The sequence below is a fragment of the Rhinolophus sinicus genome, linkage group LG06 (assembly GCF_036562045.2).
Source record: "Rhinolophus sinicus isolate RSC01 linkage group LG06, ASM3656204v1, whole genome shotgun sequence".
NCBI lineage: Eukaryota > Metazoa > Chordata > Mammalia > Chiroptera > Rhinolophidae > Rhinolophus > Rhinolophus sinicus.
The window spans coordinates 49,899,919-49,925,093 of record NC_133756.1 but is presented as its reverse complement, the minus strand read 5'-3'; the positions used below and the strand labels follow the sequence as shown (position 1 = coordinate 49,925,093).

The 25,175-nt window shown below is 43.1% G+C and overlaps 1 long non-coding RNA gene across 1 annotated transcript; it reads right to left on the bottom strand.

The window, feature by feature from the left end:
- Positions 1-703: 703 nt before the first annotated feature.
- Positions 704-24,027, bottom strand: LOC141572384 (uncharacterized). The gene is made up of 3 exons (XR_012497747.1): positions 23,823-24,027; positions 14,345-14,426; positions 704-1,808 (listed from the first exon to the last, which is right to left on the bottom strand). It is a non-coding gene; the product is annotated as an uncharacterized LOC141572384 (long non-coding RNA).
- Between the last annotated feature and the right edge of the window lie 1,148 nt (positions 24,028-25,175).

Here is a 25,175-nt window from a genome sequence, read left to right as displayed (position 1 = left end):
CCAACCTCATCGGGCCCAATAATTCCTAGGGCTCAGGAATCTACATTTTTGACAGCTTTCCAGGTAACTCTGATGCAGGTGGTCCTCAGACCACACCTTGAAAAACACTGACCCAGTGGGTGTTTATCCACATCGCAAAGATAATTTGCAGCCCTGGCTCAAGCAGGGCTTGGCTTCAGGATATTGGAATGTTAAGAGGTCAGGGCCAAAGGTCGAGCTGAGACAAGGGGGCCTGAGATGTCAAAGGTCATCGGTCTACTTCTTTTCTGAGTCTAACGAGTAACTTAGGTTTTCTTGTTTTCCTGAGTTCCAAACTTACCCATTAGCAAAATAAAGAGTGGCCTGTTCAAATTCTCTCTGTGAATCCTTCCCTGGGTTCCTTAGAGCAAAAGGCCTGTGTTCTCCCAGGAGTTGGCTTTGCTCTTTGTGTAGCTGTTTTCTTCTTCCACTCAACTGTCAGTACTCAGCCTATACAAAGCAGTTTTCTCATTCTGAATCACATTTTTCATGTGTACCATAACTAATCTGGACTTTGAAAATCAAAATGGGAAGCACACCATGTGACCTGCATGCATTTTTTTTTTCCAATAACCAGAGCTCTTAATATTTAGTGTTGCTTAATGACCTAAGACACAGATCCACAAGGATTGCTATTTCTGCCCCATTCAAGTCACACACAGAGTAGAATTCATATAACCTGGCTTTAATTTTTGTTCATATAAATAATTAATTCTACATTTTTAAACACGTTAAGATGTTTTATTTTTTAATCAGCTAATTTGACTGGGAAACAAAGATGCCTTTTATTCACATTTTCTTTGAATCGTGTTACTGTAGTAAAAATTCCCCACAAGATTTGGCCTTCGCTCACAAGTTTCGCGGCTGCCAATTAGTTTCCAGAGTCGCTATTTTACAAAAATGCTTCTCACTTTTAAAAAATGTAATTGAATGTCTGTTCATCACAGAGTTTCTTGTGTTCAAGCCCAGGGTGTTAAACATTTTTCGGGTTGACTTGGGTCAGCTTTGAAAAATGTCAGACAGTGAAACTTGAGAAGGGCCCGTATGCTATACTGTGTCCCTCACATCCTGTTAAGTATTAAGTGGATATTTAAATGGACTTGTTATACCTCGAGACCGCCTGAAAGTGAGCCATATAGTTTACAAGACTATTAATTAAATGAGAGGATTGCATGGGATGCACATGTATTTTCATAATCACGCACATTGGCCCAGAGTTGCCCTTTAATTTTCAGACTAATTAAAGTAACACATTGAACTGAAAAGGGTGGATGGCTGCATTTCTGCAGAGATGCTAACACTGATGAAAGTGGAATGGTGAATTTTTCTTTTTTAAAAGAAGGGAAAGGAGTGGGAGAAGAAAGAATTTGCCTGAGTGGACCTGACTCCGTTCCATTCATGGCTTCTTATTTGTTCCACTCCTGGATCAAGTTTTTAATTTAACAGGACTGCATTTTGGGGGCGTTTTCGACCCCATCTGTTTGGGGCCAGAGTGTGCCCCACCTGGTGGTGCAATTGATTTTTGAATTAACTGGGCTTTATTTTAGAACAATAGAGTGATTGTTTAGCTGCTTTTAAGCACTGGGATTCTTGGAATCTGATGGGCAAAAAAATAAATCAGACTGCAATGCGCAGCTCTCTGGGCTGCTAATTGCATTTGACCCATTATCCTCCACAGCCCTGGTTCAAACTTTGACACGGCTGACTTGGAGTTTGAAATGTAAATGGAAGGGCTGCTTTTGCAGGTCATCATACTGCGGAAAGTTCGTTCCTGGAACACTCTCTGAGGCCTGGAAAAGAGAAGAAACAGATATGAGCAATTATCCCAGGATTGTGCAGCTGCTGGCATTTGGGGCTGGCAGACACAGCCCTGGGCCCCTTCTCCACCAGCACCACCCAGTGCAAGGAGCGGGAGGGATGGAGGGAGGCAGGCTGCCTGAGAGAGCAGCAGCAGCAGAGGTGTCAACCGCCTGCCACTGCTGTGTTCATTGGAAATGGGGGCCGAGAGGCATCTCCCTCCTGTCTCCCATATCCCACCCTTAAAAAGCATGTTGCACCAGCATGTAGTTAGCAATTCTTTTTCTGCCTCTCTAGCTTTCTCCTTATCATGGTGGCTATGCTTTGCCACCCATAAGGCCTCTTTGAAAAGAGCACAGGGTTTATAAAGCTTTACTTTTTCTTTACAGAGAAAAGTCCCTCCACTCCTGGGAAGCTCATCCAAAAGCAATAGCTTGCCCTTTTCCCCAGCCTGGGTCTAACACATGATGTACGTGTTTATCTTCAGCTGGGCTCCCCTGGACCCACAGCTCGCCCCCTGAGGGGGCGATACTAAGTTAATCTTACAGGGACTTTAAAAACAGGGTCAGGCCAGTGCTGCAAAAAAATGGAGTTGGGCCCTGAGAGGAAAGAAGGGGGAAGAATGGCGAGTACTGGTAGGGGAAAGGTGATTTCCAAGTCAGGAGGGGCTCTGGGACTCAGAGGCAATCGCAGCTGGGCAGAGGACCTTGCTCTCCAGATCCAGCTCTGCAGGCTGGAAAGAAAACTGGTCCTGAAAAGGCAGGGGATGGAGGACCCCTAGGAAGCAGACTTGCTGACATCACAGAGTCATATGAGCAGGAACGGACCCCAGCAACAGAGTCTGCAGTAATGTTGGGAGCTGCACCCAGGCAGCAGTCTAGAGAGGGGCTTCTTTCAGGCTGGCAGCCACGTTCAACTCCCAGCTTTGCTACTTATTGGCTGTATGAACTTGGCAAAGTTCTATAACCCTTCTGCCTCAGTTTACTAAATGCTCAAAGGGGGACAGTAATAAATGGTATTGTTGTGAGGCATTCAGTGCTTAAAGCCCGGTGCATCGTGAAGTGTTTGATACATTCAAAGTAATGCGATCATTAGAACCAAGGTCAGGCCTCATCTTGTTCGCTGAGGAAAGTTCAGAATCTCCCAAAGAAGAGCACAAGTTCAATCAGCGATGTCAAAGCAGCACACACCTAGGGAGGCCTGGCTTCTGGCAGGCTGAGCTCCTGGCTTGACAGAGCTCACTGCCCAATGGAGGAGAGAGAAGCAGCTACACCTGTCAGAGAACAAAGGCGCTGGCTTGCTACATTCCCCAAAGTCCCATTGACCTTCTTTCTGTCTAGCCACGCAGAGATCTCCAAACTGCCCCTCAGAGGTGCCTGCCACACTCTGTGCCAAGGTGACAATGCCTCCAGGTCAGGCTGGGGAGGGTTCCCAAACCACCACTGCACTTTGACTTCTCCCCAAAGTTTTGGAGTCCAACCTAACCTTGCTATATGCTGGATTTCACCCTAGTTTCTTTTCTCAGGGGGAAATCAGAAGATGATGCTTTTGTGAGAGTTAATTATGGCTCCCGCACATATTAAAAGGTATGGAGGGCCCCTGACTTTGGCAGGACTGCAAGAGTCACCCCACCCATGTTCTCGGCTCAGAGATGGAGAGATGTAGTGTGTTTGGGTCCAGGTCTACGCTGCACCTGGATCCCTATATTTGCCAGTAAATAGAAGCACATGGAGTTATTAATTAGCATTTATGAGCTCATTAGCATTCATAAGTAATGTCAACACAAGATGATGAACTAAGCTGGATTGTTTGGGAAGGGGAGATGAGGGAGAAAACTTGTCTCTCCATTTGGATTCATATAAATGTTACTTCCCTAGAATCCACCTCCACCTAGGAGTCAGCAGAAATAAACACAAATACACAGGGCAAGTCAGTAAATTCCCATGTATGAGGGTGGCCTCTTCAGAGTTTCTGGTTCCCATTACTAATCTACTTCATATTGAATGGATTTGAGAATCAGTTTAAAGAAAACGTACAGTAGCAATATTGCCATCCAGGGTGGCCATATGTGACTGTTTGTCATGAAATGTTCAAGGCGAAAGGAAACTCAGAGATTATTGTTTCATCCTTCCACACTTCAGGTAAGGAAACCAAGTTCCTAAAGTTGGTAGCAGAGCTGGGTCTAGAAATTCCACCTCTCTACTTCCTTTTCTGTAACTCAGAAGTAGATGAAACTGATCCATCACGTTTGGGGCTAAAAAGTCTACCTGGGTCCAATGTTATCACTTTGTTTAAACTGTCCTCTCCACCAAGAAGCCATGTTTCTTTTATTCTACTGTTATTTAGGAACCCCCTTCTGTCAATCTTTCAGTCCAGCTCACCAAGAATTAATGGCAGCCGATATCTGTACTTTGGTCCCTTCTGGGCAGGGTAACCAAGTGAATCACTGTGAGAACCAGCTGGCTTCTAATGGAAACAGAATGGAAATTATACTAGGCTTAAAGAGTCCAGTTTACTAGGGACTGAGAGGGGTTTCTGTAGGGGAGAGGGCAGCAACTGGATAAAGAAGGGGATGGAGATGTGGTTAGAAACCTAGAGAACCGTAGAGGACTTTCAACTCTCAGTTCTTCAACCCGTGTAGGAGTCTGACCATTTTTATGCAGATCTACAACATTTGAATTAAATTTAACAGTGCTTTTAATAGGTTAAAAAGAAACCACTTATTAAAGCTTCTCCCACACTCAATTTTTACCAGGTGTTTTGCTCACAAGAAGCTACTCACAAATGGATGGTCCCACAGTTTGGGTTATAGCACTCACCTTTTGTTGTTTTTTCATGCAATCTTAGCCATATTAAACTTTTATCTAATTTCTACAGGGTGCCCTGTATCTCTCAGTTATAATGCCTGAGTTCAAACTTGATAGCAGCCTATCACAGCCAGACTCAGAGTCTCTGAGTCTCTGTGTGTAGTATGCAGAGTGACACCTTGGGCTATGTGGGAACAAACTTGGCATTAGATCTCTGTGAGCTAGATGGGAAATGAGCAAACCAAGTGTTGACCCAGGATACAAACTGTTCAGTTCGTAGAGGTTTCTATGGATTCCTAATTTGGAACAGCTGGCCCAAGTGGGACATCCTGGTGACATAATTTTTCAATATCACACTTCTGCAAATAAACAGGGTTTCTGGGCTTGTAGACTAGCTATAGTTCTTAATCTGATTGTTTATTATTCCAAACCATCATTTTGTGTTCTATATGTTATTAGTGAATAAAACAACAAAGAAACCCAAGGTGACCTCTACCTCATATTTGAGTTCATCTGCATAGAACACTGGATTCTACCTGGAATCCAGTGTTGACTTTCAACTTGGACAGGAGCTTGTTGCCAAAGTAGTTCACGTGTCTCCTTGTTTTCTAATACATGGTGGTCTTTCTTGACATTTTTTCCTTCTTTGTCTATCAGTTCATCACTGGATACGACATTGTCTGATCATTAGAGTTCACCCCCTTCTTTAAGCTTCGCTGGGATGCTGTCCAAGCACCAACAATGTGCAGGAAGTTCTGGGTGGCTCCCTCAAAAAAACCAATGTTTTCCTGGAGGTCTGGGCCCACAATCAATCATTGACTTCTTTTGCTGTTTTAAATAATCTGGGGGAAGAAAGGTAATTTTTAGCTATCTAGAAAAGCTGAAAAGGCATCAGCAACTCCAGTGCTTCAGACCCTACCTGCAGGGACCTCAAGGATGTCTCTTCAGCAGGCAGATTTGCTAGTGTTTGCCAGAACTGAGATGTGCTTTGGTATACAATGCTTCTGTAAGGTGTCATGTATGGTGACCAAAAGGCACTCAAGCAGCTGCATGTCAGGGAACTAAGAGAGGGAGCTTCAAGCAGGCGAATGAAGAAAAAAGATTGAAGGATGCGTTGGAATCCCATCCCCTCACTGTAAGCCCATCAATGCCTCCCACATCATCCACAGGAGAAAGCTGATTCTCTGTAGCATGAGATGTAAGGGCCTTCATTTTCTAAACCCTGCTTTCCCTGACCTTGTCCTGTATGCCCCAGCAACATCCAGCCATACTAATTTTTCACCTGGTACCCTTGCTCTGCCTGGAATAGTCTTCCACTGCACCCTGATCTTCTTTTTCTTACTCTCTAAGACTAAGCTCAGGCCTCAACTCCCCCTGGAAACCTTGCATCACTGTCCTTCCTCTCTGACCACCAGACTGGATAAGGCCTCTTTCCTCTCTGCTCATCTCGACCACTCCATTTGCCACAGTGTTTATAATAGTTTGGTGAAGTATCTTTTCCTCCAGTTGACTGTGAAGGCAAGAGCTAGGTCTTATTTCTTGTGTTCATTTTCTTATTCGTTGTACCAAGAACATTCCATCACTCTAGCAGACCAGCTTCTTCTAGGAAGTTCTATTTGAAATAGAATAAAGATATCCCATTACCATGTGCCCTCTGGTGCACCTCCCTTGACATAAAGTGGGTCCCTTGGTGTGACATGATGTGATGTGGGATCCCTGTCAATGGGTCAGATACTCTAAGCCCTCAACTGCAGATGGTGGTGCAGGCTGAGGCTCTGCAGGCAGGAAAGGCAAACCCTGGAATATCATTTTTTTAAGCTAAAATGAATTGCTGTCCCTTCTAGCAATGTAGCTAACTTGCCACAAGTGGCTGGCTGGTGATCTCAAAGGATAATGCCACCGTGGAGATTGTTCCCTGTTGCTGACAGCTTGGACATTTGGGAGCAGCAATAGCTATATTAGTTTGGTGAGTGGGAGCCATGCTTTGGACCCATAAATAGCCTCCAGCTCTGTCACAAGGCTACTCCATTTATGCACCCATTGTGCCAGCTGATCAATGAGAGTGGCTGGCTGATGTCAACTGGCCTAATCATTCTATCTTCTTGTTTGTTTAATGCCTCCTCAGTGTTGGATGCTTTCTGGTGAATGTGAACTTGTGATATGAAGATCTCCACACTTCGTGTCCATTCCCATAGGAATGTCTCTTCCTCCGACTTCTTTGTCTTCCAATATTCTTCCTCTGGCTCCTGACCTTTCAACCAAGCCATTTACCATTGACCATGAGTTTATATATATTTTCTTTGCCCACAAAGTAGATGAGCAGGTATGCCATTTGAAGCTATGCTCACTGGGAATATTTCCACTAATTGGTGACTTCAGAGTCAACCCAGAGTAGGGCTTTAGTGCAGTGGCAGACCATTTGGGGTTTGCAGCCACATGCCAAGCCAACACATTCATGAACCAAGCTCAGCCTTTTACATTCTCCATCAACCGGTCATGAAGGACCCAATGCGGTCCCAGGTGTGTACTGGGGAAGAGGCAGTACAGTGGTGGTAGATGATGACATGCAGTCTGACCAGGCGGTCTACTTGTGCCATATGACCCTCTTCATATCCAGTCCTAAGTGCACCCTTTCCATCTTGCAATGGATTACTTCTGGGCTCACCCACTCAACCTTATGACTTGTTGGTTCTAACAGAAAACAGTTCATGGTGCACAGTTCTAGCCTCATAATCATTTGATGACTAATAGGCAGAGTGCCAGAGCACACCAGGGATGCTTTTCAAAATATGTGGTCTATCCTCCAGGCCTTCCTACTGAAAATAATTATTTGGTGGGATTTCCGACCTTATGTGTCATTTCTACTCTGTTATGGCCATTTCTCTGAGACTTTTCATTCTTTCTCCTACCAACTCTTATGGTAATTCATTTCTACTTCATTTTATGTGGACTATTACTTTCTCCAAGTTTCCAAGAGCCGTACTAGCAGAATATGAGTAGCATCCCAGGATGATTGCCAGACGTCCTGTTTCCCAGGAGGGTGCTCTCCTGTATAGTAAATTCTCCCTTATATAAAGTTACATTCCACCCAAATGGAGCCAGTACTCTCAGAATCCAGTCTCTTAAATAATGTTCAAGAGCCTGCCAATACTTCTTAGCTAGAGCCTGTAGTTCCTTTAAGGTATTGTTCCTTTCCTATCCCAGCAGGCCCAGCACTTCCCCAGCTGGGCAATGTTTTTATTTAATTCTATTTATTAGTCTGGCTGCCAAGAGAAGGGACATAAAGGCAGATCTTGAAGGGAGGGGGACACATTTGTCTTACAAGGCAGAGGCCTCTGCATCTTCTTCAAGCAAGAGAAAAATACTACTAGTCTTTAACAGAGGGGCGTGGGCCACTTCTGCAGCCTCAGAGGGTTTAGGGGAATCTGGAGACTCAAGATGTTTAAGTACATCAGCTCAGATGTCACTATCTCTTATCTCAAGGTCCTGCTCTTTCCCAATCAGAAAACTGGCTAGTGTGGCACACCTACCTCTCATGCGTGCCTTCAAATTTCCCTGGAACTCCGCTAATCTTATGATTAAGTTCTAGCTCTGATCTCCAATTTCCTCTAACTAGAAGAAATGAGGCTCACATTATATCCAATCAGTGAGGCCTTCTGGTTTTCACACCAAGCCTTTAATTGCTAGTTAATTACTCTTTTTTTCCCCAAAGCATTAATTGCCCTCAGCAATAGTCATCCAATGCCATTGTTCTTATAATTACTATTTCCCTATATTTCTCAAACGCCTGACACATTCACCCACTAGTGCATTCCCTTCCACCAGCACACAGTCCCTTGTGCCAGGATCTATCACTGCTCTCTCTACCCCTAGGGATAGAGTCCTTGTTATCAGTGACAAGCAAGTGATCAAGCTCTAGAATCCCTTTTGAGCATCACCTTTCTCAGACCATTCCTGGTCCCAACTGTTTAGGTTGGGTTCTCTGACAAGTGCATCACTATTTGTAGGGGAAAAGCAAAGGGAAGGAAAGAAGATTGGTGCCAAGGGGGAAGCTGGGCTATGACGTAGTCACAACAAAGGTCTCGGTCAACCTCACGGAGCGCTCTGACGCTGGTTTGCGCTTAGAAGTTATCCCAAGTGGAGGTAAAGTAGACAGAACTTTATGCCCCTGCAAACTAGTCTTTGGATGCAGACAGGCCCAACAAAGGGGTGTGACAATGGGTGAAGAGGCACACTTAAGCAAAGGCAATTAGCAGAGAGAGCTGACAGCTGAGGGTTATCAGCCAGCAGCCCTCCGAACAGCTGGAGGATTAAGTCCTTCAGTCCTGAGGGGACCGGGTAGTACAGCATAGCGACTACTGCAGAACCCAGCTCTACCTCTTATTAACGGCATGACCTTGGGTAAGTCAGTCATGCTGTCTGGGCCTTAGTTGTAATGCCAAACTCACAGGGTTCTCATGAAGAGCAAATGAAAAAACATGTGAAGCACCTTCACACAGAGCCTGGTACACATTAAGTCCTGTAGCTTTGTGCAGCTATAAGAAGCTTAGGGGTTATGTGAGAAGCTAAAACTAAACTATAGGATACAACAGAAACAGTTGCCAAATTGTGGGCATCAGAAACTTAAAAGAGGTGAAGATCAAGGAAACAAAGAAGGGCAGTTTCAAAGAGGAGTTGGTCAACAGATACATAGAGTTTATTGTAGAAAAGTGCAACATGGGAAGACAGCTTCCAGGTAGGACATTCCCAAGAGCCTAGGCCCAAGAAACAAACATGGCATTTGTAGGGTGAGGAGGAAGTCATTCTGACTGCTGCAGTGCTTCCTGCCCAGAAGTGGACTAGGAGAGGGGCGAGTTATGGAAGCTTAGAAATCCAGACAGAAACAGCTGTTCTGAAGACCCTAAAAGACGGTTGTACAGTTGGGCTCAGAAGTGGTGTGAGGGGCATCCCTGAGGAATGGAATGTGTTGGAAGGATGGGGACAGGGAAAAGAGAGGGCCTAGGAGAAACAGACACAAAGGAGAGAGACATGTCAAGGAGAGAGAAGAAATTGAAGTGAAAAACAATACAGAGAGTGAAAAATAAAACCAGAAAACTATAGCATAGAGTTTAAGAAATTATGATCTTCTCATTTCAGACACACCAATTCAAAGAGTTAGACTGTTGCAGAAAATATTAATATTATTAATAATAATAATAATTTAGGGCTAAGTCAGCTATGTTACTTCCTTGGGAAATAATGCAAATACCCATATTAAGAAGCATACTGTTTTGCTATATTATAAATAGTTTTGAATTAATGTCCCTTCCCAAAATGCCTACTTTTCCAACAGGTGCAATATGATGCCATCTGCCCAACAAAAGTTAAATGTCACTAACTTTATAAGAAAATGTAATTGGCTGTTTAGGATCCTAGTTTATTATGATGATATTTAATAATATTATGTAGCATTGAGGGGCATAAAATGAGTTATAAATGTTAACTCTCTAACTGACACAATACCGTGTTTCCCCGAAAATAAGACCAGGTCTTATGTGAAGTTATGCTCCAAAAGATGCAGTAGGGCTTACGTTCAGGGGATAGCATCCTGAAAAATTATGCTATGGCTTATTTTCTGGTTAGGTCTTATTTTCGGGGAAACACGGTAGAAAGACAAGAAACATGACACTCCCCTTTTAAGAGATCCTGTCATGCAGGGTGTCATGGGGGGTCTCTGGTCCCGCTCCCCACATAAGAACGCAGGACATGGTGAGGCCAAAAACAAACACCAACGGAGCTATAGTAGGGGAGCCATACCACTGTAGTCTCGCTGGTAGTGGGTTGGAGACACAGGAAGTAGGAGCCACATGATCTGCAACCTGCCGTCCGCTTCTCTGCCAATCAACCAACGTCTTGCGAACTTCACTCCTCCGTGCTAACTGCAATCCGCTCTTGCTAGCTCAGCCACCATCTTCTTGCTAGGCCCCATTTTCTGCTAGCATAGCCACGGCAGTTATATTAGTGGCCAATGGCTCACTGGTTATAGCTGACGGCCAACCAGCCACAGCTGATGGCCATTTGATCACAGCTGATAGCCATTTACTACCTGAGCCAGCACCTTTCCACGTGAGGCCGAGAGCCTGGAAACTGCACTCCTGGCTCTGTCCCCACAGATCCATTCATCCCACAAACATTTATTGGGCTCTGACAAGCTAAACATTGTAGCAATGCAGAAATTTGGCTACATGGAGTTGAATTCATGCTGTTTGAATATCTGACCTTGCCCCCCGCAGAAATGAGAGCCTTCCAAGGGTAGGAACCATGATTCCCCCTCTGTGAAGTTGTAGAGTCCAGCACAGCACCTGGAAAAGGGGAGTTCTTCCATAAATGTGTGTAGATTTTTCTAAATTAAATACCCAGAATTACCTGTAAGTCTATGCTATGGTTATTAAGAAACATAAACCCGAAAACTCTTGACTTCTGAGCCATTGCTCACCATGGGACCTCACTTCCCGTCTAATGCTCGTCTGTCTGTCTGTCTGATCTCTTAGACCATAAAGCATTCACACATCCTCTGAACATTGTGAATTATGCAATTTCTATAGCCTTCTGAGTTTATTAGAGACAAGGTCAAAGCTAAGGCTGGGCCCCACACTAAGATTTGCTTTTTTCTTAAAGATTTTGGCTTCAATGAAGATTTTTATATTGAGTGGAAAAGCAGAATTCTGGATCTAGAAATCACTCCAAGTCAATATTCTCGTTAGTCTGGGTTGGGTGTGGGAAAGTTCCATTTGGCAGTTCTGATTATAACAAGGCCCTGATTGCTATCAAATGGCCAACAGAAAATAGGAATAAATTAGACTCTAGGCTTCTCTCTGACTCAGGCCTCAGGGTCTCACTGTGTGGGTGAGACCACACTCCAGTGAGATTCTTCACAGGTATCTAGTAATTTAACCCTTTCTCACAGGGTCCAAAACAAACCTATCATATGCCAGAGCAAAATCCTAGTGAACTAAAGAAAGAGATTAAAGTCACAAATCTGTGCCCGAATCTTGTACCTTCTCCCTCTCCCACATCCCAATATGGATGTCATTAAAAAGCTACACTGTTAATATCTGGTAAGTATCCTTTGCCCTCAGAACTACAGCAATGGTGGCACCTGGCCCTAACCATGAAAGCAGAATCCCTTCAAGTTTGAGGAGCAAAGTGGCACTAAAATATCCCAGTGTTCTACCCCAGTCCTGAACCTATCACCCTTGGGACAATCATTGTAGAAGGCCCATTTTCACAAATGTCAAAAATCAGACCCTAAACACACACCTGGCCAGAATACACCCTAATTAAGTTGCTGACCATTTTAATTATACATGTTATCATTACCTTTGCTCCCTAACTTTGCTTAGTGAAAGGCTGTATAAACATACTGTTCTCTAAAGAGCTTCAGATGATTACACGTAAACAATGCATCTGAAGAGGGCTGCAATAGTCGACAGAAGACTTAGTTTCCCTTCTTTGAAAAATATGTCCTGTATCACTCAACTGAAATTTACAGGGGGAAAAAAGAATTTCAGAGTTTATTTATTCTGCTTTTGGGGGGAGGAGGGTGGCACAGTCTGTCTATGGCTGGGCCCACAGTTGCACATGAAAGTTAATATTTCCAGGGCCCTGCATGGAATACCTTTCCCAGAATTCATGTTCTCAATGGGAATCTGAAACAGCGCATGAGAGTTACCCTAAGTAGATTTAAATAATTAAATTCAAAAATTCTCAAACCACTTGCTGTTTTAAATTTATTTCTTTAATAACAACTCAGACTCAGCAACAGACTGGATTAAGATTTCATTTATTCGAAATTTAAGGTATATCCAGCTCTGGGTGTTGTTTTTAAGTATTTAAGGGGAAATTTGTGCGTGGTGAAAATGAAGAGACTGCAGCATTATAAATTCATTTCCTCTATTAGAAGCAGGGCCGTGCCTGCACGCTGCAGCTGTTCGGGGAGGCAGTTCCGACAGGCTGAGGGCGCGCCGCGTGAGCAGACGACCCTTTGTTTCCCCACGAGGGAGATCTGGCCGGCCCCACACCCTTAGCAAGAACTATTTCCTCAGTGGCGCCAGGCAGTTGGGCAGGATCATCTGGGTGGTTTTCATGTGGCAAAGCAAAGCACCCTCTGGGATTCCAGGGCGACTTCTAAGGATCCATTTTCATCCATGACCTCAAACCAAGCCTTCCACCAGGCCCCAAAGATGGAAGGCCACTCTGGCCTGAGCTGAGTTCACTGACCTCTGACATAACCCGTCCCGATGCGTTCAACAAAGCAGAGAGTGATTCAGAAAACAGGTGTTACATCCCAGGTAACAGCCCCATGGTACTTACTATTCATGCTAACAATTTTACAAACAAGTGAGTTTCTTATACATTCATCACCACCCCCAGGCATTCATATTCTTTTTAAGTACAGAAACCTTAATTAGATTTTGACCACAGACCCGGATTTGACTTACCCTGACAGGGTTTCCATTAGAGTAATCTGTGGGGGAATTCACTGTTTTAACATCTGTGTGCCTGAGGCCTATCTCACATTTACTGCAAAACTCTGAAAAGCCTCCCTTGTATGGCTGTATGTTTCCTCATGCTCCCAATTTCACAGAAGTCATTTCAGCACCAAACGGTAATTAGCAAAGGGATGGGCCTCAGCTGACATGAATGCAATTTATTGTTTTCCACGAGGCCCTGAACCAAGCAAACAAAGAACACAGTCTAGCTGTCTGGCATTTTATTAACTTGTATTGTGCTGTGCACCTTACTGAAGGGAGATCTTCAAGAGAAATTCAGCAGTTTGTGTGTGGCAACATGCAGACTTTAGAAGAATATTAATTTCAGTTCAATTAGGCAAGTTTTGTGGTACCTCAGCCTGTAATATAGGACAGCTACTTTTATAATTATCTTCCATATTAACTTTATCATCACCAGACTTTTGCATAAATGCAACCTTTCATCTTTAAAATGCCAACACTTCTTCAATTTTGGCAACCGTACAGCACTGCTAATTATTTGCTCATTATGTGTGGTTAACTGATGAATCATTAATAAATGAATGAATGGCTAATATATTTTTATGGTAATTGGAGATATAACTGATTGCAGACTTCCTTAGCTTCTCAAAACGGCACTGAATGAGCAGTGGCTGCCTAATTGTTTACAGATGATATGTATGCCCCCACCCAGCATTTCCCACAGTTGCGGTTTATCTCTGGCATATTCTCATCAGTCCAGGGTGGCAGCTCACTGAGGACCAGTCTGGGCAGAGGGGAGTGAGTGGGCAGTAGCATGACCAAGCTTCCTTTCTTGTGTTTCTGTCACCTCATTTGTTTCAGCTCAGCTGACACGTAACCATGTATGGGCCTCATAGCCATTTGCTAGCAATTGGAAGACTCCTCGTGGACTCTTTGTCACGGCCCTGGCAGGGCCACAGCCCTCACACTACTGTGGTTACCCCTAGTCAAAAATATATAAAGAGTCAGATGCTGACACACAAACACTCACACTATCCAACTGCCACTTGTCTTGCCTGGCCTGGCACACCCAAAGGAACAGTGGCCACCCAGCCTGATGTCTTTGTGGCTGAGGAGCTAAAGGAGACCCTTGGCTAAGTTTGGTTATAAGCCTGCAGTTCAATTTGCACCACTGACAGAGTCCAGAAAATGAAATCAACTAGAGATCCTTAATTCCATTCACAGACTCACCATTCCACAGCTGGTTAATGGGTTTGGAGATAACTGCTGCATTACACAAATTACATCTATCATGCTGCAAATCAGTCACCACCTATAGGTTAAAAACAAAAAGTCTGTATTTGTTGACAATTCTTCTGAAAATGAAAGACTACTGGCCAAATAAGCCTTGTTTAGCTTCATACAAACAGACGGAAGATCAAGTTAAAAATGCAAAGGAGATTACCAATTCTTAATTATAATTATTTAACCAGGTGGGTAGTTTCTCCTAATGAACATTTCCATGAAAACAGAATAACTAATGACAGTCTTAAAGAAGCCTTTGTCTTTCCATGTACTAATGATCACATTTATAAATATGCAGCAAGGCCCCCGTGTACATTGCTAATGATAAGTAATTAAGCACTAGGCGTGGGAAGCCAGTGAAAAGGGTCATGTTAATGCAAGAGAGGAAATTAAAAATGCAATAAAATAAGTTGCCTAGAAAAGATTAAATAAACTCCTGGCTTCTCCTCCTTACAGAAGGAAAAGAACGGTTTCCCCACTCTAACCATAAAGCCATGTCAAGCCATTCAACAGCTGGTTACAAAGTCAGAAAGTATACGTGATCAGCGTGCACTCTCCCTCCATCCCCACTTTATCCTATTGGTTTGCAGGCAGAAGGTGTGGCTTCAAAGAGCAATTGGGGTCATTGAGAGAGAAGGTAGGCCCCTGGAAAAAGGAAGTAGTCGGTCAACAAAGATGGCTACCTGTCATGGATGCCTGTCTTCTAACCAAATAAACTGGACTTTGGTTGTTATTGCTGATGTACCAGTTGTTTAATAAACCATGTTGACCAACCTGGATTTTTTTCTCTCATCTTCTAGATGAAAAAGAGAGGACAAAAATGGGTCCACTACAGTAAAATAAGCTCTGTCTCTCTTCACACTGTCTGCTTCCCTACCAGACTGCAAGCACCTGGAAGGCAAGTGTAACTCTATGTTACAAGATATTATATCCCTCACACCTAGCACAGAACCACATGTAGTGAGTGCTTCATAAATGCTGGTTGAATAAATGAATGAATGAATGAATGAATGTTCAAAATAGATGATCTCTAAACCAAGCTGCAGTTTGTCAAAGAGCTCTTTAATATCACTCTCAATCCAAGCAGCCCCGCCACCCAAACACTTGGACCCTGTCGAAAGACATGAGTCATTTCTCTCTGTCATTCAGGTTCTGAGAATGGTATGAATTCTTTCTTCAATGTACCATCACCAAAAGGAACAGAAATGTGAAGCTTTAATAAAAAAACAAAATCAAAAACAAAAACAACTGGACTTTGCAAAAAAAAAAAAAAAAAAATCATACAGTTGACTGTAAGATTCCTGTTTGGGATTGAATAGGAATCCCAACATTTCCATTAAGCATTAAAGACACATAGAATGGATAAGTGGCTTCTTGGCAAAAGAAAAGGGACTTGTATTTGGAGCTCCACAGCTCTTAAATAAGGGCAATTTTGAGTCTTTTTAAAAGTGTCTTAGTGAAGCTCTTAAACCACTGAAGATTTTTTTCCTTCAAACATTTCAAACTCGTCGATCTCAAGTCTCTCAAGACCTCACATTCCCTAACTCTTCTATACGGTTAATCCCTCAGTGAGGGGAATCTAATTTTCTGCGGCTGAAGTCTAGAGTTAACAAGAAAGCGACCTTGATCTGAAGAAAAAAGCAGCAACGAACGAGAATTAAACTTTGGTTGGATATTTTGGATAGTCTTTCCTTTCTTTTTTTTTTTTTTTTTCCCTCCTCTTTTTCCTTAAACAAGTTCTAAGAAACAAGTCATAAAGCAGAAAATCCAGGGCTTGGGTCTTTCTGCCTTGTTTTAAAACTCCTTCTGAATTCAAATGAATCATTTCCTTTTACATAAAATCTTCAACAAGGCCACACTTCTTTTTTTTTTTATCAGAGTGTTGTCATCGGCAAGCCTGCCTGACTCTCATAAAGGCAATTTAGTACCTGACAGCAGAGCAATGTATGTGTGGGCCTAGATTTGCCTTACAAATAAGGGCTGCCAAGGGAAACTCCAGGGAGGATGGCGGTGGCCTGCTCTGTGGACACCTAAGGTGTGTATCTCTCAACTTCTCAGGCAGGCCTTTGGTTTTTTAGGGCGTGCTGGGTTTTCCTCCAGAGAAAGTACTGACCGCAGCAGGGACACTGCAAGCTTATCCTGACCCCCAGTGGCCAGCTCTGTCATAGGACCCACACCGGTTGCACCACCCCCGGGTTCCCTAGGTCCCAGGGACCCAGGCACCACGGGCTTTAATTGACAATTAAAACAAACTTCGGTTCTCACAAGAATCAACTGAGTGAAATTTCGCAACTGCCAGTTTCACAATTCAATTCCCTTCAAGCAAAACCAACAGTTTCCCTGAGGTTTCACTCCACACCTCTCCATTTGTTGTTGAACTTCCCCCTCAAGTTTCTCTTCCCACACACAGTTTTATTTTAGAGTCAGTCATGGAAACAGTTCAATTATGTTTCTGGGGTCCCCGCCTCGTGCCTGCCGTGGTGCTGAGTCAGCATTTCCACAGAGCCAGGATGAGAACGGAGCGCAAGTTCATGAAAAGAGCTGCGCAGGGACCCGACTGGAGGTGGGTATTTATGGCTGCTACTGTCCCGCCTGCCCAATTCAAGCTGTTTCATTTTGTCAGCCACCAAAATCAAACAACCTGAAAGAAAGCTTCGTGGCCATGAATAGAATGGAGTCAGCAAACACGTCTGACCCTGGTGGTAGGATTGTCAGATTTAGCAAGCAAAAATTCAGGATGTCATGGGACATATTCATACTGAAAAATATTTATTGTTTATCTGAAGTTCAAATTTAACTCTTTTTTATCTGGTAGCCCCACCTGGTGAAGAAAGGAAAAGTTCTGTTTTATGGCTTTACAGATCAGCTACTGACCAGACCTTTGGATAGTCCAGGGGCCTGGGACCCCCTAAGTTTAGGCGAGGTGTTTTTTTTGTTTTTGTTTTTGTTTTTTACAGCAATAGGAAACTAGAAAGAACATGCTTTCTAATGCATCTCAGGAGGCTCAGACCTCCCTGGGGTTGGGCCCATTTCTCAGACTTTCTGTCCTGTTACTCCCCTCTTCCTTCCCTATCTGAGTAGAGAAAGCCTCTGACCTGAAGCGTCCCTTTCCCACAGTCAGTCTTCCTGCCATGGTGTCCTTGCTCACAGATGTTAAAATGAAAGTCACAACCAAGGTAACTATTTTTAGGGGGTAATAGATTATACCACAGCTGGCTCTTCGAGAGACAGAAGTGGCTGCATGCTGAACTGTTTGTATCCACTGAAATGTATAAAAGGTAAAAAAAAAAAAAAAAAAAGTTTTGCATTTCTATTATCGTCTATTAAAAAAAAAAAAAAAGGCCATAGCCTTGGGAATAGCATACATATCTGTTACCGACAACTCTGAAAATCACCTCTGCAAGCTTGTCAGTTAAACCAAATGTTAAATGGAAAATATTTGGCGGGATTTAAAATTAGACCCGCACACATTACTTACAGATGTTTCCATGAAAAACACTTGAAACTGAACCACGCCAAGTAATAAACCCCACAATGGTGTATTTTTTATACCCCAAGTTAATTTTTATTATATAAGTAGCCATATGAAGAAGGGATTGCATACTGCTTAAATTAAATACGGAGGAATGAAATCAGCAGTATCCCTTTACAGCATATGGCTCAGCAAATCAAATTACAAAGCTTTCCACATCTCATTAACTGCAATGAGTACAGTGAGTTTTCTAATAAGTCACATCTTTTTCATGTGAGTGGTGAGCAGTGACTTATTGTAAGAATTCACAGGATGACCCTTGTGCTGAAATTAAGAACTAATCTAAAATGGGCAGGGTCACCTGGTCAAGACTGATCATAACATTTCCTCATTATTGTTTTAGTTGGCATTGAAGCATATGTTTTCCTGGTGCCCCAGCTGAAAAATGCCTTTGATAATTTCACTGACAGCAAATAACCCACACACTGCCATTTAATGAGTTCGGGCAGGATTAGCTGACAATAAAGAATATAGTATAAATGTTTTTATTAGAACTGATTTATTTTTTAGCTACAAAAAAAAAAAAAAAAAAGAAGAAGAAGAAAAAGAAGTGATATGGAAATGCTGAGCTGACTTGTCCCCTCGCAATGACTCGGGTGAAAGGAGGACGTGCGGGAGCCCAGGGCTGGCCAAGACAGTGTCTTTGGGCTGCAAATGGTGAAATACCAGCTGGAACCCACACCCAGATGTTGGGTTCCTCCTTTGCACACAAGGAAAAAAAATACTTCTACAATTGCTCATCATGTGGCCTTTGGTTGAGATGAATTACCAATTTACAACCTCTTGTGTTTGGAGAGAAGCAAACTGTGCTCTTTTGAGGCAAGAATTGGGAACCTGAAATCATTCATGCCTCCTTGTTTACAAGGCCAGAGTGAGGCCAAAAATCCATTTCCCTCTGTGCTCTAAGCCCTTTCAATGACGAGTTTCTTACCATCTGCACTAATAAATATGGACTGGTATGTGTACAACCATACACTGAGGAGAAGGGAAGAGTGAAAGGATTTTAAATGGTTGCAAATTGCTCTCCTGCTGAGATAACAGCAGTTTGCATGTGAGCCTCAGTTGTTACACATTAAGAATGGGCATTTGGCTTCTTTTCACACAGCTGTGAGAGAAGGGGTGGGTTTCTGAGCAACCAGAGAGAAAACGGATCTGTTGTTCTTAGGGAGACAGGCTTGCTAGTGGCATCTTGCCCAGGAGCTCTTTCTTCACAGCTCCAACCATGGGGACTAGAGACAGGATCAGGAGACTAGTCCCCGGTGCTGGAAGCAAAGTGATCATTGGGATGGGGGAGGTAAGCCCTGAAATGGGGGCCATAAGCCCCACATCTCAGCAGAGACAAGCAGGATCTGAAAGGGAGGCAAGGTTCGAAGGTTGACATAGCCCAGTAGGCAAGAATGTTATCTTTGAGGTCAAGTTGAGCTGTCTGGGAGGGTCTGGAGGCTTAAGACTGGCCCTTAGGCAGAAGTGGTCACAGAGAAATCTGTCTTGGGAAGAGGCAAAAAGATAGCACAAAGAAGGTAGTGTAGGTGAGCAGGGCTCAGCAGTGAGTGTAGCATAGGAAAAGCAGCCAGGGCTGACAGAGACTCAGAGGTCTCTTCCCAAACAAAAAGAAGTGACTCCATGTTCTCAGCATAACATAATATGTAACTGTGGGAGCGTCAGAGAGACTACCAGTGAACTCTAGAAGACTTGCCTGAGCAGAAGAGCAGACACGTAGAAAAAGGAATGCCCTGTACATCAGGAAGAGCACTTGAGTAAATTCTAAGGAGAGTAGGAAGACCCTTTGGTCCCAACACTCCTAAATGCATGCTCCAACAGAAAGCAGCCTGCCCCATGATGGGAATAGGAAACCCACATGACCTACCTCCCCTCTCAGGTGATGAAAATGTGAGGGGAGAGGTACCCTGGGAAGCCAGGGGGACTCTGAAGCATCAAGTCCAAGGAGGAGATGGGAAGCCAGGACTGAAACCAAAGCAGAGGGTCAGCCACTGAGCCCGGCAGACAGTGGGACCAGATTTGGAAGACAGAGCCCAGAGAAAAATCACCGAGGAATGGAGACTCTTAAGAAGCACCTGTGGTTGAGCCCATGGGAGCTTGAGAAGGAGCTGTTAAGGGTGCCAAGCCTTCAGGAATGCCCAAGACCAACTGTTGGGTGGGGGAAGTTAAATACAATCCCTAGCATAAAATACAATCCTTCTAACCCAATCCCTGGTGAGAAGGAATTAGTAGTTACCACTCAAAGCAACTGTTCAGGAAAATTGTTCATGGATCCTCCATAGTGTTATTTTTGGTCTTCAAAATGAAAGTTGTTATAGAGTCTTTATCATTTAATTTTACCCTCCATTTGTTATTGAATCTACCATGCCTTCAGTTACACAGACTCTGGCTACTTAACTGGAACCTAGACAAGGACAATCCTCTGTATTGCTAGGTAACAAACTATTATTTGCACAACTTTACAGTTTACAGCGTTGTCACAATGTTTCTCAATTGCCCTTCATTGCTATGCTGTGAAGAAGGCAACTTAGCCGTAGCTAGGAAGTAAAAGAGCCAGATCTCAGGCCTAAGTCTTCAGATTCCAAGCCCAGAGTAATTTTTATTACAGCGAATAGCTTTTGTGTCCTATTCAGATCACACTAAAATGCTCTGGCAGTCCGAGGAAATATCCATGTTCTACTCTTGAGAGAGTGTCTTCAGGGCTTGAGGCAAAGTTCTCTACAAAAGATGATCCTCCCCTAACTTCCCTCAGAAAAGGTCTACATCTGAAGTATATGTGATGGGCCTTCTACCTTTATTCCTCGCTGACTGGTACAGACAGAACAGTGCTGCCGAGATGACATTCTTAAGACAGATTACTTCTAGGACCACCCCACCCGCTTGGGAGCTGCTCATTGACTGTGCTTGGAGCCACAGTTGCCTTTGTGCCAAAAGAAGAACATAAGAAAAAAAAAAAGAAATCACATACAGACTTAAACAACAAGTAATAAAATAAATGATAAATAAATAGTAAAATAAGCCATAATAAAAATTTTAAAAACCATAGTAAATGAAAACCATAATAAATTAAAAAACCATAAGTCAATAAGTAAATAAATACCATAATAAAGAAAACCATAATTAAAAAAAAAAAGAAACAATAAATTTGAAAAAGTACAGCACTTAAAGCGGCATCAACCAGGACAGCAGCTAGCCTAAAGGAATTAGAGCTACCAACTGGTACCTTGCAGATGTTCCTTTGTCTCCCCGCTCCATTTTTTCCCTCATTTGTTTATCTTCGCTATAGACGATGCTCACTGTCTTAAAGGAAAGAAGAAACTCTCCCTTCTCTGTGCATTCTTGCCCCCAGCCCCAGCAGGTGAGCCGGGGCCCAACTTGAAGAGGACTCTTGAAGAAGTAGAGGTTCCAATGAGTGTTAAAAGTTGGTCATGCAAGTACGATAGGTTATAAAAATTCTGCTACATGTAGGAGGCTTTGGGGGGTCTTGTCCTCCCCCATGGTTTCCTGAACGTGGTATTAGACACTCCCCATCCACTTACCCAAAGCAACTACATACAGGAACCCCAAGGCACACTTATGCAGATATTGACATAAGACAAGGCTCCTATGTTAATGAATAAGAAAGAGTTTTAAACCTAGAAAAACATTCCTTCTGTTCTTCCTTCCTCCTCTTCCTTCCCAAACCTCGCAAACGCTACCATTTAGTCCTACACTATTTCCAACAGCCCTCCTTCATTCCAGCCAATGAGGGCTTCTGGCAGTGCCCCATTCTCCTTCATGTCACCGCCAAGCTCCTGCCCAAGTGTTGGGAGCACCTCTTTCCTGTTTTTTGTGCTGCTTTCCTGTCTTCCTTTAAAATTCCTCTCACTGACTCTACGAAGATTTCATGGTGCTGTATTCCCAAACCTTCAGCTCATCAAAGCCCCTGACATGTACATTAGGTATTGAAAAATTCAATAATCATTTATAAGTTAAGATTTGTACAATCTTAGGGGCTGGAAGGGACACATGAATCACAGAATCAGTTTTCAAATATTGCTGTAGTTTGTAAAAACTTCCATTCGTAATTAAAATTTCTCGGCCTTCATTTCTAATGTTCTAAAGCAGGGGTGTCAAAACTGCGGCCCGCGGGCCAACTGCGGTCCGCAATCCATTGTTAATTGGCCTGCAGCAAATTCCAAAAATATATTTAGTTTACTTAAATAAACCAGGTGAGGCAATACGTACTTCACCCCAAGTGAGTGGCCCGGCTGTTTGTTTTACCACATATGGCCCTTGGTGAAAACCGTTGGAAAAAGTTTGGACACCCCTGTTCTAAAGTCTATAGCTTGCTTAAGGTTACAGAGCTAGATTGTACTGAAATCTGGGCCAGAGCTACTTTCTTCTTAAGGACTCACTATTCACTCTAGCACACTGTGTATAAGCATGAGCCAGCCTGTCTGCTTCCACTCCTCTGTCAAAACACTAAACAATTAAATACTTAATACAGTACTGGCTATTGAATTGTGTCTCCTTAAATGCAAACACTCTATATTATCCATCTCTGTAGCCACCAACTACCACTCCCCGCTTTGATATTTTATATATTGGAGAAGCCTGATAAATGCTTCTGAACAAATGAAGGAGGACCTACCATTTTTGGTTATCTCAATGAGAACTGCCCACCAGTGGATTAGAAGGGGACTCCCTAACTCCCAGGCTAGGTTAGTCCTCCAGATGTGTTCTCCTATGGTCTTGGCTCCACCATTAAATAGCTATGTCATTCAGCAATTATGTGACCTTACTGTACCTCCATTTTCTCATCTGTAAAATGGGGATAAAACTGTACTTTCCACATAGGATTGCTGTCAAGACTAAATGATAAAATCCATAAAAAGCACGGAGAACAGTGCCTACCAATACAAAGCAAAACGTTCAATAAATATTAGCTACTGTTATTTTAAATACTTCATCTAGCATAAACCTTGTCACTGTGATTCTTGTTCAATTTGTTGACTTTCCAAAATTACAGTCAGCTCATGTCTGTATTAGTCTTATCCCCAATATGGTGGTCTAGTGAGTGGTAGGTAGTTGGTCAATAAATGTCTAAATACATCTGTGCAAGAATGGGAATACTTTATGGTGGGCACAAATTTCCACCACCTTTGGACACTATGGATGATGGTTTTGATTTGTATTCCTGTGCCATTTAAGAAGCATTTAAAGGACACTACTGCAAAGTGGTTAAAAGCATAAACAGCAAAGCCAGACAGAATGAATCTGAATCCTGGATCTATCACTTGCCAGAGTGTGATCTTACAGTACTTCTGTGCCTCTGTTTCCTCTTCTATAAAATGGGAAGAATAATAATGGTACTTACCTCAGAGAGCTTTTATGAAGATGAAATGAGTTAATGTTTGAAAAGCCCTTAAGTTAGGTAAATGTTAGCTGTTATCATCATCATCACTACCATCATTGTCACTTGTAAGAATATGACACAAAGAAGACCTGAGAGTAAAAGCAGATGTGTGTCATTGTTCCTGTAGGAAAACACACTGCTGCAAATACAGAGAGTCCATGACATAGCTGGAAGTCAGCCCTCAAATAAACATGATGCTGTGCCATGACAATTTAGCTATCATTAACATACTGTTGGAATATTTTAGGTTCACACAGTCAGGGGGTTATGGGAGGAGAATTTTCAGAAAAGTGTATCATTTGCAAAATGCAAACACTGCCTTGCCCACCAGCTCCCACCACAAACCCTGCACTCCAATTAGGTGGAAACACATCTGCAGCCCAGCACCGCTCCTCCAATCCTGCAGTGGCTGGGACCATGCTTCCCTCCTGCCAGATCCTCCTGACATGGATTTTCTCATCACGCTCCAGCTCAAGGACCCTCCAGAAACCTACCATGGTCATTCTTTCCTTTGTTGCTGTGTCTCCAAATCTGTGGGGCCTTGGAGAAGCCCAGCTGTCAAAACTACAGCCACTCTTTCACTGGCCTCCTCTTCATCACTGGACTGCAGGTCACCAGGGGTGTCCAAGAGGGCAAAAACCGGACTCTCCCAGATTTCCCACCCACCTCCAGAAGGAAGTGGGAGGAGCAGAACTGCTGAGGGAGACGGCAGCAGGACTCAGCTCAGGGAAAATGTGGGGCGCTCTGCTAGCTCCAGGAAACTTCAGGAAAAGAATCTCAAGTCTCAGCGCAATTAAAGAGCACGAGTGGGATTGGAGCAAGGAATGTGGAGAGCTTTGCATATTCTGTATTTTACTCCATTTCACCACAGTGGCTTCCCTCACCCCCACAGCCCACAGCTGTAAGGTGATTTGAAGCTTACCACATTTAGCCACAGATTGATTTTAAAATTATTCATGATTAGCCATCTCACCACTATCTACTAAGATTAGATGCTGCTATGATCTTACAATTCTCTTATAAGGTCTGAAACCAAAATCTCTTCCTGAATGGAATTTATCTCACCAGTTGGGAATATGTACTGTGGTTTGTTATTGTAGAATGCTTTATCCTAGTATTTGTTTGATCTACTTATCCAATTTATGACATGTATTAGTTTTTATACTGCAAATCCTATGTTGGGGGCAGAAAGAAAATCACAACAGAACCTGTCATAGTTATATTGCAATCAGTACCTTATCTGTTGCATCTATTGCATACTGCATACATGGTCTTTTAATGTTTAATACCCACTCCCCACCCCCCACTCTACACACACACACACACACACACACACACTAAAACAGATACATCATGAATGGGTTAAATGTACTCGAGACTCATGGCTCTTACATAATACTACTATTAAACACTGGTGTGCCTATTTAAGTAATTTTAATAAGATGTTAATAAATGAATATTATTTTCTTGGGCTAGCAAAACTATCACATCGTGATTGCAACATGAATGCAGACACAGGTGCCTGGCTGCCAACACAAGTTAAAGGACTTGATATCAGGGAGGGTCTTGGAAAGGATACACAACATGGTCCATTAGTTTCTCACTCCATAGAGCAGCATGGAAAGCTTCACTCACTCATCTAGTCATGTGCTCACTGCCTGACCTAGGTGGGCCGATTCCATCCTCATAACATATGATTTTAAAAATATTTTTAAAGGGAACGACCTCTCTTTAAATTGGTCAGGCAATGATACACAGACTGAAATCAAAATTCCTCATGGCCTTCCTATGAGTGGGTCCCCGTCTTTGGAGAGAAAGGAAACGGAAGGGTGGAGATCTGCGTGATG